This window comes from Erpetoichthys calabaricus, chromosome 8, assembly GCF_900747795.2.
Source record: "Erpetoichthys calabaricus chromosome 8, fErpCal1.3, whole genome shotgun sequence".
Lineage (NCBI taxonomy): Eukaryota > Metazoa > Chordata > Cladistia > Polypteriformes > Polypteridae > Erpetoichthys > Erpetoichthys calabaricus.
Genome location: NC_041401.2, coordinates 167,527,935 through 167,544,213, shown reverse-complemented (window position 1 = coordinate 167,544,213; position 16,279 = coordinate 167,527,935). Strand labels below are relative to the sequence as shown.

Here is a 16,279-nt window from a genome sequence, read left to right as displayed (position 1 = left end):
TGGGATTTGCATGTTCTCCCTGTGTCTGCGTGTGTTTCCTCCAGGTGCTACGGTTTCCTTGTTAGGTGGATTGGCATGGAAAAATTGCCCCTGTTATATGTGTGTGTGTGTGTGTTCACTCTGCAATGTGGACTGGCGCCATGCCTTGTTCCTGCCTTGTACCCAGTGATTGCTGCGATAGGCTCCAGCTGTACCACAACCTCACTCTAGATATGGGATGGCTTTTTCAGTTAGTGTTACTGACAAACAAGTCTGTGATTTTAGCATTTTAGCCATGAATTTGGGTTCTGTTCTTTCTTTTGACAGTCAAGAACTCTCGAGTTCTTGGTTTTGAATTTTGTTTGCCTGCTTTTTTCTTTACATCTTGTCTTCTAATCCTGCCTAAAAACGTCTCTTCCTTTCCTTGAGTTAGAAGCACACGCTGATACAGCGCATTGCCGCACCCACCACATGACAAACCAACAAACTGCTCTTCTCTTATTGTGTAGCAAAAGGTAATCAGCTGCCACTGAGAATGGTGGCATAAAATTAAAACTCTCGTTCAATATATTACATTTCTTCCTGTCTTCAAAAATGACATTAGAGTACTGTTCAAAAAACCATTGTACGAAGTTAAAGAGAAAGCATGGTGAGCACCATATCATTGATGTGTCTGATGGGCAACCTACATTGAGAGATCTGAGCACTTTTAGAGACAATATAAAGTACCAGTGCCAGGGTTATGGTATGGATTGCTCCTTAGCCAAATCAAACCAGGGAGGCCAGCTGTATTCCAGTACTCCATCTAGTTGCAGAGCACTTTAGTATTCACAGAAAGAATCATAAAGAGGGAGAAACAGAGGCTATACTTAAAACACTGGCTGAATACTGCAAGTCTGAAGGATATTTGAGCACTCATAAAAGTATTGAGAGATAAAACCACTCAGAGGCTACACTCATATCAGAGAGCCTTGGAGACAGAGCAGCAGCTCAGCAGATCAGTCAAGATAAATATTATTTCACTGCCATCAAGTAAATCCACACACAAATGTACATACTGTGTCAAAGCACAACAAAATGACGGTAACTGCTGCCCTAAGGACCAGAACTATAACACTTGTGGCAAGAAGGGACACACTGGGCCTGTTTGCAAATCCTCTTGGATAAAAGAGAGACAGAACAAGAGACAATAAAGAAGAACAGAAGGCAGAAGACAGTGAGGTAAATGACTATACTAAAATGCACTTGCATACTTTATGGAAGTCGACACAATGATAAGGGGTGCAAATTGTATAATGTGTCACAAAAAAGAACATGGTACTCATCACTGTAAGGTCTGAAACTGATAGAATTCTATCACAAATGGTGCTAGGTACTGGTGCTGCAGTCTCGTTAGTTTCAACAGAGGCTTATAGGACAATGCTAAGCTACTTGATGCTGACCTCCAAAGGTCATGGGAAAAGACAATTTCCCTTTAGGGATTAATACAGTATGGCAAAATACCAAAAAAAATATATATACAGTATGTCCACGTTCAACAGACATAACTTTGAGAACACACATGAAGCAAGCCCTGTGCCCCCAAGGAGTTTTTGATATACAAGTTAAAATGAATAAGCATATCTCTGTTATTACATTCTATGCAGTTGTGTAAGGCAGCTGTCATTTTGAAAAGCTTTGTGTGTGAGTTATAATGCGTTTCATTAGGTTGCTGTAGTTAGATGTGTGTCTGTTAGTTAACTGGGTAGTTCTGTTTAGTTAGTAATGCAATAAACCAGGCCCTTCTCGTATATTCTGTTGTAAGTGACATTATTGAAGGTTGATACTATAATTGTATCATTCATTTTTAAGTGACAGTTACCACTTCTGCCTTACTCATTAGTCGTCTGAGGTTTGAATCCAACAATCAATCACTACTTGTGTCACATTGTCCTGACGATTATTAGAGCATTAGAACATTCTAGATGAGAGCAGGCCATTCAGCCCAACAAAGTTCACCAGTCCTATCCATGTAATTCTTCCAAAATAACATCAAGTCGGGTTTTGAAGGTCCCTAAATATATGCTGTCTACCACACTACTTGGTCTCTTATTCCTTGTGTCTGTGTTTCTCTGTGTAAAGAAATACTTCCTAATGGTTGTGCAGAATTTACCCTTAACAAGTTTCCAACTGTGTCCCTGTGTTCTTGATGAACTCATTTTAAAGTCACTGTCTCAATCCACTGGACTAATTGCCTTCATAAATATTTCAAACATGTAACCTTTTGATCTTCTTTTGCTTAAACTGAAAATGCTTCGCTCTTTTAATCTTCCCCCATAACTCATCCCCTGTAGCCCTGGAATCATCCTAGTTGCTCTTCTCTGGACTTTTTCCAGCATTAATGTGTCTTTTTTATAATATGGAGAAACCTGCACACAGTACTCCAGATGACCAGTGCGTGGACTGGACTTCCTTGGACTTGTACTCCACACATCAGGGCGCTATATAACCTAACATTCTGTTAGCCTTCTTAATGGCTTCAGAACATTCTCTGGAAGCTGATAGTGACGAGTCATAAAGGTGTCTTTTTGATTTGCAGACGTCCCATTTGTGTATTCAAACCTAACATTTTTACTTCCTACTAGTGTTGATGAGCGAATTTCGCCAAAGCATTATTCGCAGCGAATTTGCTGCGTTCTCATTCGTCTTTGTTCCTTGAATTATTTACTTATAATTAGGCGGGTTTAGGATTTTGTTTTTTATTAGCAGCGCCCCATAATGCTTTGCCAGGCCAGTGCGATGTCCTCCGCAGCTGTAACAGCCAACATTGATGGGACCTCCTGGGTATATAATGCTGATCATTTGCATTACAGACTCTGTGGGGTGAGTTATCTGTGCTTGTAGCCAAATGTGCAGGTCGATGTTCGAGTTCCATGTTAACATAAAAGAAGGAGGCAGGTGCCCTATGCATGCATAGTAATTAGCCATGTGTTGCAAGGAGAGTGAAAACATACCTTAAAGAAGCCTGATTACAACAACAGAGGAGACTCTATGAAATAATAATAATATCAAAAGATTTATTACTATTTACAAGACATTTCTATCTTTTTAATGGAATTAAGAGTACAAGGCATTAGCACAGACAGTTTGGAGTGTTACTTAAAAACTAGAATCATGACACACCAATTTGAATTTTCTGCCTTTAAAAGATCTACATATTTTTTTTCTGACTTTTGAGTATGATTTTAGCAGTTCCGCTTTGTTTTGACTAAATCTATGATTGCACATCTCTGATTACGTTCTTTCTTCTTTGATATCAGGCAGGCACAGTGGTACAGTGGTTGGCATTGCTGCCACACAGCTCAGGTCACCTTTTTGGCACCAATAATTGGTCCAGTATAGTTGGCAGACATTTCCCTAACCCTCAGGGACACTTTAAAAGACGACTGTCTGTTCCTGACCAGCCAAACTATGTATACAAAGTCTGTGACTGGAAATCACAAGAAAAGTTGTACAGTGTGACAGGGCCTTTACGAGTGTTGAAGCCTTACAGTTGAATTCAAACACTCCAAACAGCTTTGAACCACTGCATTCCTAAGAGAAATTGTCATCAGCATGTGCCACAGTGGCATAATCAGTCATTACCACGTGGCACTTGTTTCATCTTCTGTTAGCAGAAGTTAGGTGCAGATTTCTTTAACTATGTTTGAAATAAAAATGGTTCCGGCTATTTCCAGATTCAAAGAATGTGAGGAATGTTTGTTCTTGTGGAGCATTATTGTAAGGTTAGGTAATGTTAATGTTTAACAACTCATTTGACAAAGCAGAATGAACAGACAACCCTCAACCAATGTCAAAACCTTGGTGGAAAATGAATGGGACCTTCTAATTTTTACACCTCCTGCATTTCTCCTACTTGCTGTTCTTTCACACGTATTTCCCTTTAAAAGACATTTTATTTTAAAAATGTGTCCACCCAGAAATGTGTCCAAGCATCTTCTCCACAAACAGCAAAAATCCTTGCATGGGCAGACCCTCAATAGGTCCCCTAGCTGGCACTGATTAAGAGATTGTTTTCTCCAAATGTAGTGTCTGCCACCTGTTTGTATTAATTCAAAATACATTAAACAATAATTCAGACTAATATCTCATTTCAGAAGTGTTTTCTTCAATAAAAAGCATTTATACATGCATTTATACATGTATATAATGTATTGTGGCATACAGGGGGCACTCCAGCTCCCCAAACCTGACACAGACAAATGCAGACACAAGTTCAGCAACACAAACAGGCTTTTTATTATGGGAAACTCTTGCCAGTCGTTTCTCACAGCACAAATACAACAATAGAGCAGAGAGCAGCCCACTGCAATACTTTATCTTCTTTGTCTCTGTGTCTGTCTCTCTCTCTCTTTCCCTCTCTCTGCCTCTGTCCACCTCCACTCCTCTACCATCAAGCTTCGTCACTTTCCTCCTAACTCTGGCTCCTAGAATGAAGATAGCGGGCTTCTTTTAAGCTACTCCTTGGGAGTACTTCTGGTGGCCGATTAGTGTGGTCCGCAAACACTTCCAAGTGTGGCAGATGCCCAACAAAGTAGGGCTCCACAATATATATATTGTGAGGTTTCTGAACTCTTTTGGACCCCCACCCAACGGGACGACTCGTCGAAGTGCAACTGCCATGTCTGTGGACAGCTGCTTGTGGAAACAAATACAAGCCGATCGCGGTCATGCTGTAAGCAAGGATGATGCAAGGAAAATTATAAATGCAGGGAACAATATAACTTGACCACTGACCTGGCCCCAACCCTGCCCGTTTGCTGTGTCTGTGTATAGGAGTGTGGTAGATCCTGCTGCAATAACTGACCTTGCAGTTGCTGTTCCAAGTAGAATAAAGCTGGTTTTGCTAAAGTGTTTTTGGAGTGTAAGACAGGGACTCACGCGTCAATGAGCTTCTCTGGGACTTCAGTTGAATCACTTATGAAGAAATGGAAAGAGCGTAGCACAACTTTGAATCTGCCAACAGCAGGCCGTGAAGAATAGTGAGGGAGATACCACCAAGACACCCATGACAACTCTGAAGGAGTTACAGGCTACAGCAGCTGAGATTGGAGAGACTCTATACACAACTAGTGCTGTCAGGGTGCGTCACCAGTCACAGCTTTATGGGAGAGTGGCAATGCAAAAGCCAGTGCTGTGTCTGTGGTTTGGGGCTCTCTGACTTCCCCTTGTGGTCGGTCACAGAGTGTAATGTCTAATCTTTGTAGTCGGCCTTTTTCATATTAGATCCACCATGCATGCTTTAGGAGTGCCTTCGCTTCACTTCAATTCAAGTTTGTTGTCCCAAAAGGCAAATTTGGTTTGTCAGCAGGTTTTATAGAGAGACCATGACATAGCATTAAAGCAAATAACAAATTAAACAGCCATCAAGCATTAACTTAAAACAAATAAATCTATTCCATATATATACAGTATATAAAATCCCAAGCCTAAAAGTGCAACAATTTTGTGCAACGATTTTATGTGGTGTTTTTATGTCACGTTGTTTGTCAAGCTTTAAATTGGGCTTATTTTAAAACCTACATATACATGTTTTGTATCATTCTTTTCAGAATTTATCGAACTTTAATGTGATGTTGTTAGATTTTCAGATTCTTATTCTGTTTTTAAATTATAAACTAAAAAATATCAAGAACTCACATCCCGCAAGATGAGACTTTGTACCAAGAGATTTAACCACACCTGGGGCCGGAAATAAAAGACAAAGATTAGGACAGCTGCTGTACAGGCTTTTAAATGTTCGAAGCGCTGTGCGAGATGCAGATCACACGCCAGCAGCTGATCGAGCAAAGAAGAGGTAAAAAAAAAAACCTGTATTTGTTTCCCATTGTATCACTGTTTAAGAGAGGGGGTTTTGGAGGAGCGACCATGTCTCCTTGGGGTGCGTTCAGCCCTCCTCCTCACAACATGAGCGGTAGAGCACCACGACTGTGGTGGGTCTCATCAGCAACAACAATGAGTCAGCATACAGAGAGGAGGTGCAGTGGTTAACAGATTGGTGTAAAGACAATAATCTGTCTTTATATGTAGACAAAACAAAGGAGATGATTGTTGACTTTAGGAAGACTGTGGAGGTCGTCAATAGCACCAAATTCCTGAGTGTCCACCTGGCAGAGAACCTCACCTGGTCCCACAACACCAGGTCTTTAGCCAAGAAAGCCCAGCAGCGGCTCTACTTCCTGCGTAGACTGAGGAAAGCCCATCTTCCACCAGCTACTCTAACAACATTCTACAGAGGAACCATAGAGAGAATCCTGAACAACTGCATCACTGTCTGGTTTGGAAATTGCATGGTCAGAGATGGCAAAGCCCTACAACAGATAGTGAAGACAGCTGAGAAGATCATCAGTGTCTCTCTTCCCTCCATCATGGACATTTACACCACACGCTGGATCCGCAAAGCCACCAGCATTGTGAATGATCCAACACACCCCTCACATTCACTGTTTACACTCCTGCCATTGGGAAAAAAGGTACCGAAGCATTCGGGCCCTCACCACCAGAATGTTTAACAGTCAGACTCCTGAACACTCATGGACCGGTCTGATATCTGGTATATGTGTTCTGTTCTGCAGTGTTGCACATGGTTGCACGTTTGCACATTTGACTCACATGCACCTTGTTATATATTATGTGTCATGGATTCTTCGTTGTCCCGTGTTTTATGTAGCACCATGGTCCTGGAGGAACGTTGTTTCGTTTCACTGTATGTTGTACTACTGTATATGGATGAAATGACAGTAAATACTCTTGAATCTTGAATCTTGAGACGCGAAGTGGCTGGCAAGTAGCGCAGGCCGGGGGGTTGGCAAGCAAAGCGAGCAGGGGGCGAAACCCCCTAGTAAAATATAACAGAGAGCATAATGCTTCTGGTGAGACATTAGATCAAACATATTAGACGTAAAAATTAAACCAGCATTTAGACTTGAGTGATGATTGATACCAATGCCACCTGTTCACCCCATGCTTTTTATCCTTGATTCTTGTGATCTGAAAGCTACAACTGGAATTGAGAACGTAGTGGATAAGTCCTCTCTGACAAAATACTCTCTGCTTTCTGTAACACTTGCTTGTAAAACAGGTCTGTGAGATTGAACTGTTGAGACCTTGTTATTTAATTGCTCAAATTGTAAAATGGTCTTCAATGGGCCACACCTTCATTGTCATTATCTATATTCTTGTTCTTCCATCTCAGTCTGTGCTCTGTAAGTGGCCAAGCTAGACTGGGGTGATTAGTTCAGGAAGGTCAAAGTCCCCTGATCTCATATTAGCACACTTCTTTGTCTACATTTATATTATATTCAGTTTTCAGTATCTATTCTGACAGAGCTGTTAATCCCCAAATTTAAACCATAACTCTGTACATGCTTGTCCATAATCTTCTGCACGGGACTAACAGATGTCAGCGGTGGAAGTCATAATTCACATGGCTCTGTCTTCTGACGTGATGGAATGTGTGGGATCTTGAGAGTGAACCACAGAATCTGTGCAACATGGCCAGAGACCACAGAATTAAATGCACACATCTTAGTGCTTTGTTTTCCTCAAGGATGCGATTGTTGTGAAGAATTGCTGGCGTCATGTCAGAGGGCCAAATCTTGATAAGCTGTCTGTGTAATACTGAATGAAATCATTTCTTGTGGGCTTAACATTTGTCAAAATGTTTGGATACACTGTGTTCTAAATTGAATGACTACTGCTATGTAAGTTTCCTTTTCCATTTGTCTTGATGTTCTAAACAAATGCTAAATGTGTGCAGCTGGCAGATGCAGGTCCACATGTTCTGCCCTGTGGTATCTCTGCTGTACCCCAAGGATTGGTTTGAAAGTGTTAAAAGTCTGATTTCATGCATTCCTGAATGAGACTTTAGACAAAAGGCAACAAGCTGAGGTGTGACACTGCTGCTGCAATTTTCAGTTATCCATGCGTGAAAGAGCTAATGGCACTGGCAGTGCTTGGACATATTTTTGATTTGTTATGCTTTCGCTAAATGACTGTCAAAGCAAATGTTTATTCAAAAACCACACATCTTTCATGCTTCTACCTTTTATTATGCATAAGGGATGTAATTTACAGCATAAACATTGGGTTTAAAACTTAGGAATAATTATATCATGCACGGTTAAGGATGATCCTGCAGTTTTGCATTTCAATAATATATCATACTGCTGTGGTTCCCAAACCCCTGAAAAATGTTTGATTTATGTTTGCATCCGCTATAAAGGTAATAACAGATTTGAAGATGAGAAGTCAAATTTTTAATTTTTGAACCACATACAGTAACTGTGGGTCAACAAATTGACTTAAAATAATGAGTGCAAAAAATGTAAATATAAATTGAGCAATTTACCTTCATAAATTTCAATAATCTTGTAAATGTTCCCCAAGTGAAGTTTAGACACTCGATTGATGATCTGGGGCTTCGGGTGTCTTGTATGGTATTAAATGCGAGGCTGAGTCTCAGTACTTTAGTAAAAAACAGCTTTATTCAACTTGAAACAGGAACAGCGGAATTATTTATTTATCGTCCACTCTCTTACACACAGACTCAACAAACGGACATAGTCGGGGCCATGTCAGTGGCCAAGTTATACTGTTCCCTGTATTTATAATGTCCCTTGCATCACTCTTCGGCGACAGGTGTGTATAGCGCGACCTCGATTGGCTTGTAGTTGTTTCTGTGGCGCTGTGCTGCTGCGCTGCGAACCTGTGGTGGCCCCGGCAACGGAGAAGCAGTCCTCCATAGACATGGCAAGCGCGCTTCAGAGTGCTGTCCTGTTTGGGGGTCCTAAAAGAGTTCAGAAACCTCACACTGCAAAAAGATGTCAGGACACTACTTGAAAATCTGAGCCCATTGTGTGACTTTTCTGAGAGCTCTGCTGAAACTCAAGAGGAGACACTTGTATGACTACTGGCATATTTTGTCTCAGGTGAAACATCTAAGAAGCAGGAGACGAAAAACGTCGTATTTCTTTCTGATCCCATTGTTGAGTAGGAGAAACCCAAAAAATATTAACTCTTTCAGGGGTAATGTCGACTTTTGTCAAAATTCAGGGGTATAGCTCAGTAAACTGTGACAAAGCTCACCCTTACATTTAAGTTTGACTATCTTTGCTAGAAGGAAAGTTAAGTAGCTTTGTTGATTTGAACTTGATTCCCTGCGTGAGTAGCAAAGAGCATACAACCTCTAAAATGGCATCGACATCTGGCAAGAGACTAAATACGCCATGGACGTTTTACATATTATCGCTGAATTGGACTCTGACTTGTCGGACTTGGAATTTGATGCAAGTGATCAGGAGATGGACATCGAATACGAAAGTGAGGTACCAGAATCAGCTGATCAGTCCCCAGATGATCGTGGTGTTGAATATGTTTGTGTAGCTGATACACCTACGGCAGCACTCACCTGGGAGGACCACAACTTAAGATGACAAGAGGCACAAACCATCAAACCAACTGCGTCACACTGCGACTGTCACTGCCGCCCACCTGTGCGAAGGCAGCCAGCCAACTGTGCATTCCTGCTGGCCATCGAGGTGCCCCCATGCAGCCACTGTCACCAGAGATGCCGAACTTGCGCCAACAGCAGCCATAGCACGTAGCAACAGATGTTTTATGTTGATTTATGTGTGAAACCATTGCTTTGTGTGCTTTTCAGAAAACTGAGTTTTTTGGAAAAAAATATTCAGCCCTCAAAGAGTTAAGGAAATATCTTGTTTGATTTTTCATTCCAATGGGTGGTCCTGCTGTGGCTCTCCAATCCTGCATTTACAAATCAAAGTCTTTCAAAGCTCTCATTGGCTTGCCGAGAGCAGCTTCCTTTAGCTTCCTTGCCACACATGGAGACCAATGGATTTCTGTGTACAACATGACTTCCTCCTTTGTTTTGTTCAGGGTTAAGTATATAGTATGTACAGGGCCTGTTGCTGGCATCAAATAGTATCTGATCCTGTGGTGGCTTCAAATTTACATATTTCACCATTTTGTTTTTCAAGTAAAGTGCACTGTAAGTGCTTCTGTTGACAAACAGTTGTTCATTGAGATTTTGGGGATGTTAATTTACAAATGTAGAAATTATCCAAAAGAAGCAAGACTTTGACTATTGGTTAAAAAAGGCTAGTTTTTATTTTAATAAATAAACACTTATTATTATATGTAATATTGTCAAGAAGGCATCAGTAATTGCACTTTGGCAAAAAATAGTTTTGCTCCAAATTGTTAATCCAATCTACATGAAATTTGCAAACAAAAAAAAGAAGACTTGTCAGAAAAGTCTTCAAAATCAGAACAAAGGAACAATTATTAGATCAGAACTGAGCTGTACTTTGGTAGTCTGTGGTTAAACCTCAGCCGTGAGTGACATAAGCAGGTGGGAATCATCACCTTGAGTCATGCAGGACGTAAAGGGTGTACAATCGATCTGTTCCCTGCAAAAAAGAAGTGGTTATTGGTGAGTGTGGAGCACATTGTGTGTTTTATCTCATTAAGTGCGACTCATGCTTCATTAGAATCAGGTCAGACATGACTTCAGCACTGAGCTGCGTGTGGTCAGGTATTGTTTCATTTGAGAACAGACAAGCCGGTCATAGAATGTTGTCAAGAGTGGGTGACGAGATTGTTCCACATGCCTTCAGACTGTCAGACTGCATCAAACAAGCATCCAAAGTGACTGCATGTTATTAGTAATGGCACCCAACATCATGACACGAAACTGTTCTGATGGGGCATTCTTTGAGAAGGTTGCACTGTGAGGCTAAATTCAGTTCATAAATAGTTAAACCCAGAAGTGTCATGCAGAAAAAGATGACACATAAGTGCTTTCAGGAACAAGAGAGAGCCCATCATTTAAGCTTCTCAAAATATTTTATTTTTTACTTTCATAACATTAATTATGGTCATACATACTTAATATTGGGAAAGTTGGGATTCCGGTTTTACCCTTTAAACCTCTGGACGTTTGTGTAATTTGTTTTTCCAGTTGCTGGAATATTCTCTTGTTATGACAATGACACCATTTTGATGCCATCTTGTGACTAGTTTCCCTCGGGTGTCTTCATCTTCTGTTTATTTCTCCTGCCGTATTTTTCATTAGATCAATGCCTGTTGCTGGTCAGAGGGGCATGGCTTGACCTTATTCTGCCATCCCTGTTTAAGATGGCAGTGCACATCTTCTGATGTCCAAGCTTTGTATTATAGTTTACATGTAAATGATTGTTTTATGTGAATTAGGGTTAGGGTTAAGGTTGTTTATTTGTTGTGCTTATGTGGCTGGTTATGTGTCCTGTCTCTTTAAAATTGAGTTTCAGGAACAAGCCCTCCATAACATACAGCGGGAGTAATGCCCTCTACCTGCAAAAGCCTAGGCGCCTGGTTGCGTCCTTTAGATTTGTTTGTACAATAAAATGTTTAATAATGAATATTAGTTTTTTGTGGCTTTTTTTGAATTTTCTTTTTTTCTTTCTTTGTTTTTTTTATTTCTTATTTCTGGTTTGTAGATTTGGCTTTGTTTGTGCTGGGTTGCCTTTTTAGCCATAGGTTATGAGTTTTTCTCTCTGTCTCTATATTAATACTTTGATTTTCAGAAATCTAAGGATTGTTTTGTTGCTGTGCTTTCCCCATGTGTGCCTTCTTAGGCTGTAGCCTACTTTAAAATCAAAGGGAAAGACACTTTTGAACAGCAGGCCTTAAAGGAAAATTCCACCTGAAAAAGATATTTTGTTTAAATGTTACTTACCTGATCTGCCTTATTAGTGATGGCTGAGAAAAATTTTTAATCTCATGTTTTCATGCATAAATCAGGTAAGAAAGTTTAAGATTCAATGTTCACAGTAGGTGACCAACACTGGACAATAGAAAACAATATTAAATCTCATGTTATTTGTGGGCAGCACGGTGGCGCAGTGGTAGCGCTGCTGCCTCGCAATTAGGAGACCTGGGTTCGCTTCCCGGGTCCTCCCTGCGTGGAGTTTGCATGTTCTCGCTGTGTCTGCGTGGGTTTCCTCCCACAGTCCAAAGACATGTGCGTTAGGTGGATTGGCGATTCTAAATTGGCCCTAGTGTGTGCTTGGTGTGTGTGAGTCCTCCGGTGGGTTGGCACCCTGCCCGGAATTGGTTCCTGCCTTGTGCCCTGTGTTGGCTGGGATTGGCTCCAGCAAACCCCCGTGACCCTGTGTTTGGATTCAGCGGGTTAGAAAATGGATGGATGGATGGATGTTATTTGTGTCGCATAATCCACATGCAAAGTCATCTATTCGTTTGCTCACAGTGTCCCATACAAATATTTTCACTAAAACATTTTTAAATAAGATACTTCTATAAAATGCTGTCATGAGGAGGAAGGAACGTACACAAATATGCATGAACAGGCGTCTATATTGAAGATCTGCCTCTCCCTCACATTCATTGGTCAAGAGCCCTGTCTTCAATCCAAAAGCACACATTTGTGAGAATGCGTTGTACTGTTTTCAAAGCATGCTGCTTTTTCCGGAAGTAAATGTTAATAATATTTTAGCAAAAACAGAAGACTTTTTGCATGTTATGAGCATTTGACTGGATAACAGACATGTGGATTATGCAAAACAAGTAACATGAGAATTTATTTTCTTTTTTTGTGGTGTTTTTTCATGTTGTTTACTGTTGTGTGGCATCGGTGACAGGTTTCATTATATGAGGAACTTTTTTCTTGTTCTGCATAAAAATATGCGATTAAAAGAATATTTGTTTGGGACATTGTGAGCAAACAAAGGAATGACTTTGCATGCGGATTATGCGACATGAGTGACATTGAATTTTTTAAGGACATTGTGATATGGTTTGGTGTTGTCATGCGTTGATCACCTACCATGACCATTGAATTATAAACTTTCGTACCTCCTTTCAGCATTAAAACATTGAAAATTAAAAAATTTTCTGCGAACTGGCAGTTAAAAGTTTGGAACAAAAACCAGGAGATATGCATAAAAAACAAAACAAATAAAAAAAAAGGTTATAAAGCGAAACAAAACCGAAGCCTAATAGAAGAGACAACAATTGTGTTTGAGAGAGCAAAAGGATCAAAAGAAAGTAGACAAAGGTAAAGAGCACAAAGATAAAGTTTCAATATTTCACAGATTTGGTATCGGCAGATCGGATGAGGATTTGCACTCATAGCCATCCTTTTATCCCGTTGTGTTTATTACGCATCGCTCTCGAGCACAGAGGCCATGCCCTTAGCAATACTGGAAGTGGACTTAATGACAAAATTAAACACTGGCGGCATCTGAGGACCCAAAATCATATGAAATCACGACAATCACTATAAAACACGTGGGGGTAAGTAACATTTAAATAAAATATCCTTCTTAAGTGGAGTAGTCCTTTAAGCCTGGCCTAGATTTGGGAGTCTTGGGCCTCCATTTTGTCATTTTTTGGACAGATTACAGAACATAATAATAAAATAAAACTGCAGTGTGAGGAGTATATAAGTTCAAGCTCAGCTAAATAAATCGAGAGACTGGAAAATGGTAGATTTTCAATCCAAGTTAAATAATGAAACACCTACTGAAGAAATCAAGTCTATTTATGAGAGGTTGCAGGATAATGAAATAATACTTGGGAACGCGTCATCATTTTTGCAGGAAGTAACAGGGTTGGACGACAATGATGAATATTATCGTATTGAAGAAGATTATATATATGCAGTGTTTGTATCAGTCATATTTGTTTTGAATGGTTCCATCTATTTTTTCAATGTTATTCTCAAAGACCTCAAGCCATTCCTGTGTTACTGTGTCTATTATGTTACCATCTCAAACATCATCTATCACTTTTTTCAAGTTATCTGCTTCCATGGTTACAGGTAGGACCTTTGTGTTACATGATTTTTGACTGTGACTTAATGTTTTCAGTCTTATATTCAATTCTCTTCTTCATCCTTATACTATTAACCCTAACCTATTCCTTGGCCATGGTTTTTTGCCTGTTCCTTTTGTGCCATTTATCTTCTGGTTCTTCCTGGCTTCTTCTCAGTGACCATAAAGCATTCAGTGTATTACTTGATAGTGTGAAAATTTAAGAACGAGATGTTCAATATTATCCCCTAAATGTGTCTGATTTCAGAACACTGAGTTCCTACAGAAGACAGAAGAATGGCAAAGACAGAAAAAGGCATTCGTTCGTCAAAAGCAGGAAGCTGATAGCACTCAAACACGCATTTTTAGTTTGCAAATAGGCTGATATGAGCCGAGTTAGTGTTCAGCAGTAGAAAACTGACCGTTTGTCTTGGTTTATATGGTGGAAGCAGCTGTGTTTCTTTTTTTCCCCTTAACATGCGAGTAACAGAAATTGAACAAATATCCTGCCAGATGTACCACAGAGATCAGTATGGTGTGTAATAGCAAAATAACTCAAAGCATGCCTGACTAAATATGGCATAAATGAAAAAAATATCCCCTAAATAAAATGATGGAATGTAGAGTGCAGAAATTCAGTTTTAATCCAAAGAAATATATTGCATCCTTCATTTTTTTCTTTTCTTACTGATTCTTTTCCCGTTGAAAAAAAAAATGTGCCACTTCAGATAGAAAAAAGCATACAGTTACAAAGCATAAAAGCAAAATTCATATTTTTGAATAGCTTATTATAGTCCTTTTTTTACAGCCTTGAAGCAAACCAAATGCAGCTTACAATAGTACAGGTATTTCCTGTGTTACAAGAGGCTGCTGATTGGCTGCTCTGTGCTCAGGTGATTATGATCCTCATTAGCTTTGTGAAGTGCCATACGATAGACACATGTAAACAATGATAAGCTTATTAGATGTGTCTGGTGTAAATGGAGCCCCTGGGACAGGTGCCAGAGAAACTGTGCATACATAACACTCGCTCTCACTAACTCACTTGCTCAGTCTGACTAGCCCGCTTCGCCCCCTCACCTCCTTTCTTTCCTTATACTCTAGGAGAGAACTGCATTCCTTTCAGACTACTTAAAGTCTTAAAAGACGGACGAGGGCTCCAACAATAATGAGACCGTCACTTGTGCTCAGTCCTTGGGGCCTACAGGGCTGCATTGCCACCAATTAGACACCTCCTGTCACTTATTTATAGTCTATGCTTCTTGTTTCTTAAATTCCCAGAGTAAAGAAGACAACATCTGGTATCTGTTTTGCTTTTGTGAGATATTTTGTCATGTCATCGGAGATCTTTACTTTACCAAGTCTCATTTTCTTGTTGAGAACTCAATCTGAACTGTGCTTTATAAAATCTACTGATCTATTTAAAATAAAGGTGACAACAACATGCATTTTATTCATTATCAGATACTGATTGATTCAAAAGTAAGAAAAACAATAAACCATTGGAAGAAACTTTGACTCAGCACCATTTAGTTTAATTTACTTTTACAAAATGGATTTGAGGTTTAAGGATAATTCATTATTGAAACAATTAAAATCTGTATAATCCACTTGAGTAAATTCCCTTCACACTGAGAACAAAATTAAGTCATCAAATGAACCAATGCCACTATTTGTGGCAGCCATGAGCCGTAAGTATGTAAATTGGTTGTATCGAAAGCCAAAAGGCACAGGATACTTGAAGACCTCGTGAGTTAAGCTAATGTGGTGCTTGAACTGACACTGTAATTCTTCAAAGAAAACATTTAGTTAGGCATACCTCCCTGGAGATTTGGTGATTATAGAGCCATTGCGGCTGTGGCGTTCTTATTTAAAACAGACAATCTTCTGATGACTGACAGATGCCGTCTCAAGATGAAGGCTCTTGTGCAAGTGGTTTGTATTCAGATTGCACTTCCCTCTGTAAAATACTTGCAATATGAGCTCTGTAGAAACAATTTTTGACAATACTAATTACTTCATTCTTTTTTTATATTCGGAGCCGCACAGTCACTAATTCTAACCAGTTCCCCCTAAGCTTTTCATCACACACAAATTAAGTATACGTGCTTGGAATGTCGTTACTGATTTAGCACAGTCTGCCCCTGAAGCAGAGTATCCGTTAAATGTTTATTACTTGTTAGTTGTTTGTGGTGGTGTCCTTCCCTGAGTAATAAAATGTTGATTATATCTTAGTAGGTAAAGATAAAATTATCACAGTAACTGGTACACTCCACGTCCAGCAATATATCATGGTTAAGCCAGAGCTATGGCCGTGGTTCTACCCTTCCCTGTTTTGTTCTCCCATTCCTTAAGCTTCTTTTACTTGTCAGTTGGTTTCTAATTAGAACTGAGCCAATGGCAATAGATTCTCCAAAATTTATGTGGCC

General features: G+C 39.8%; 1 protein-coding gene across 2 annotated transcripts in view; it reads left to right on the top strand.

Annotated features, from left to right (window-relative positions):
* Positions 1-16,279, top strand: part of ece1 (endothelin converting enzyme 1) — a 318,704-nt gene that overhangs the window by 60,651 nt on the left and 241,774 nt on the right. Inside the window, exon 1 of one of the 2 annotated variants that reach the window (XM_028807769.2) lies at positions 15,889-15,945. The exons of the other annotated variant lie outside the window; for it this stretch is intronic. The gene's annotated coding sequence lies outside the window, so the exon portion shown is untranslated. Of the gene's footprint in view, positions 1-15,888; positions 15,946-16,279 lie in introns of those variants that run through there. 2 annotated transcript variants of the gene reach the window in all.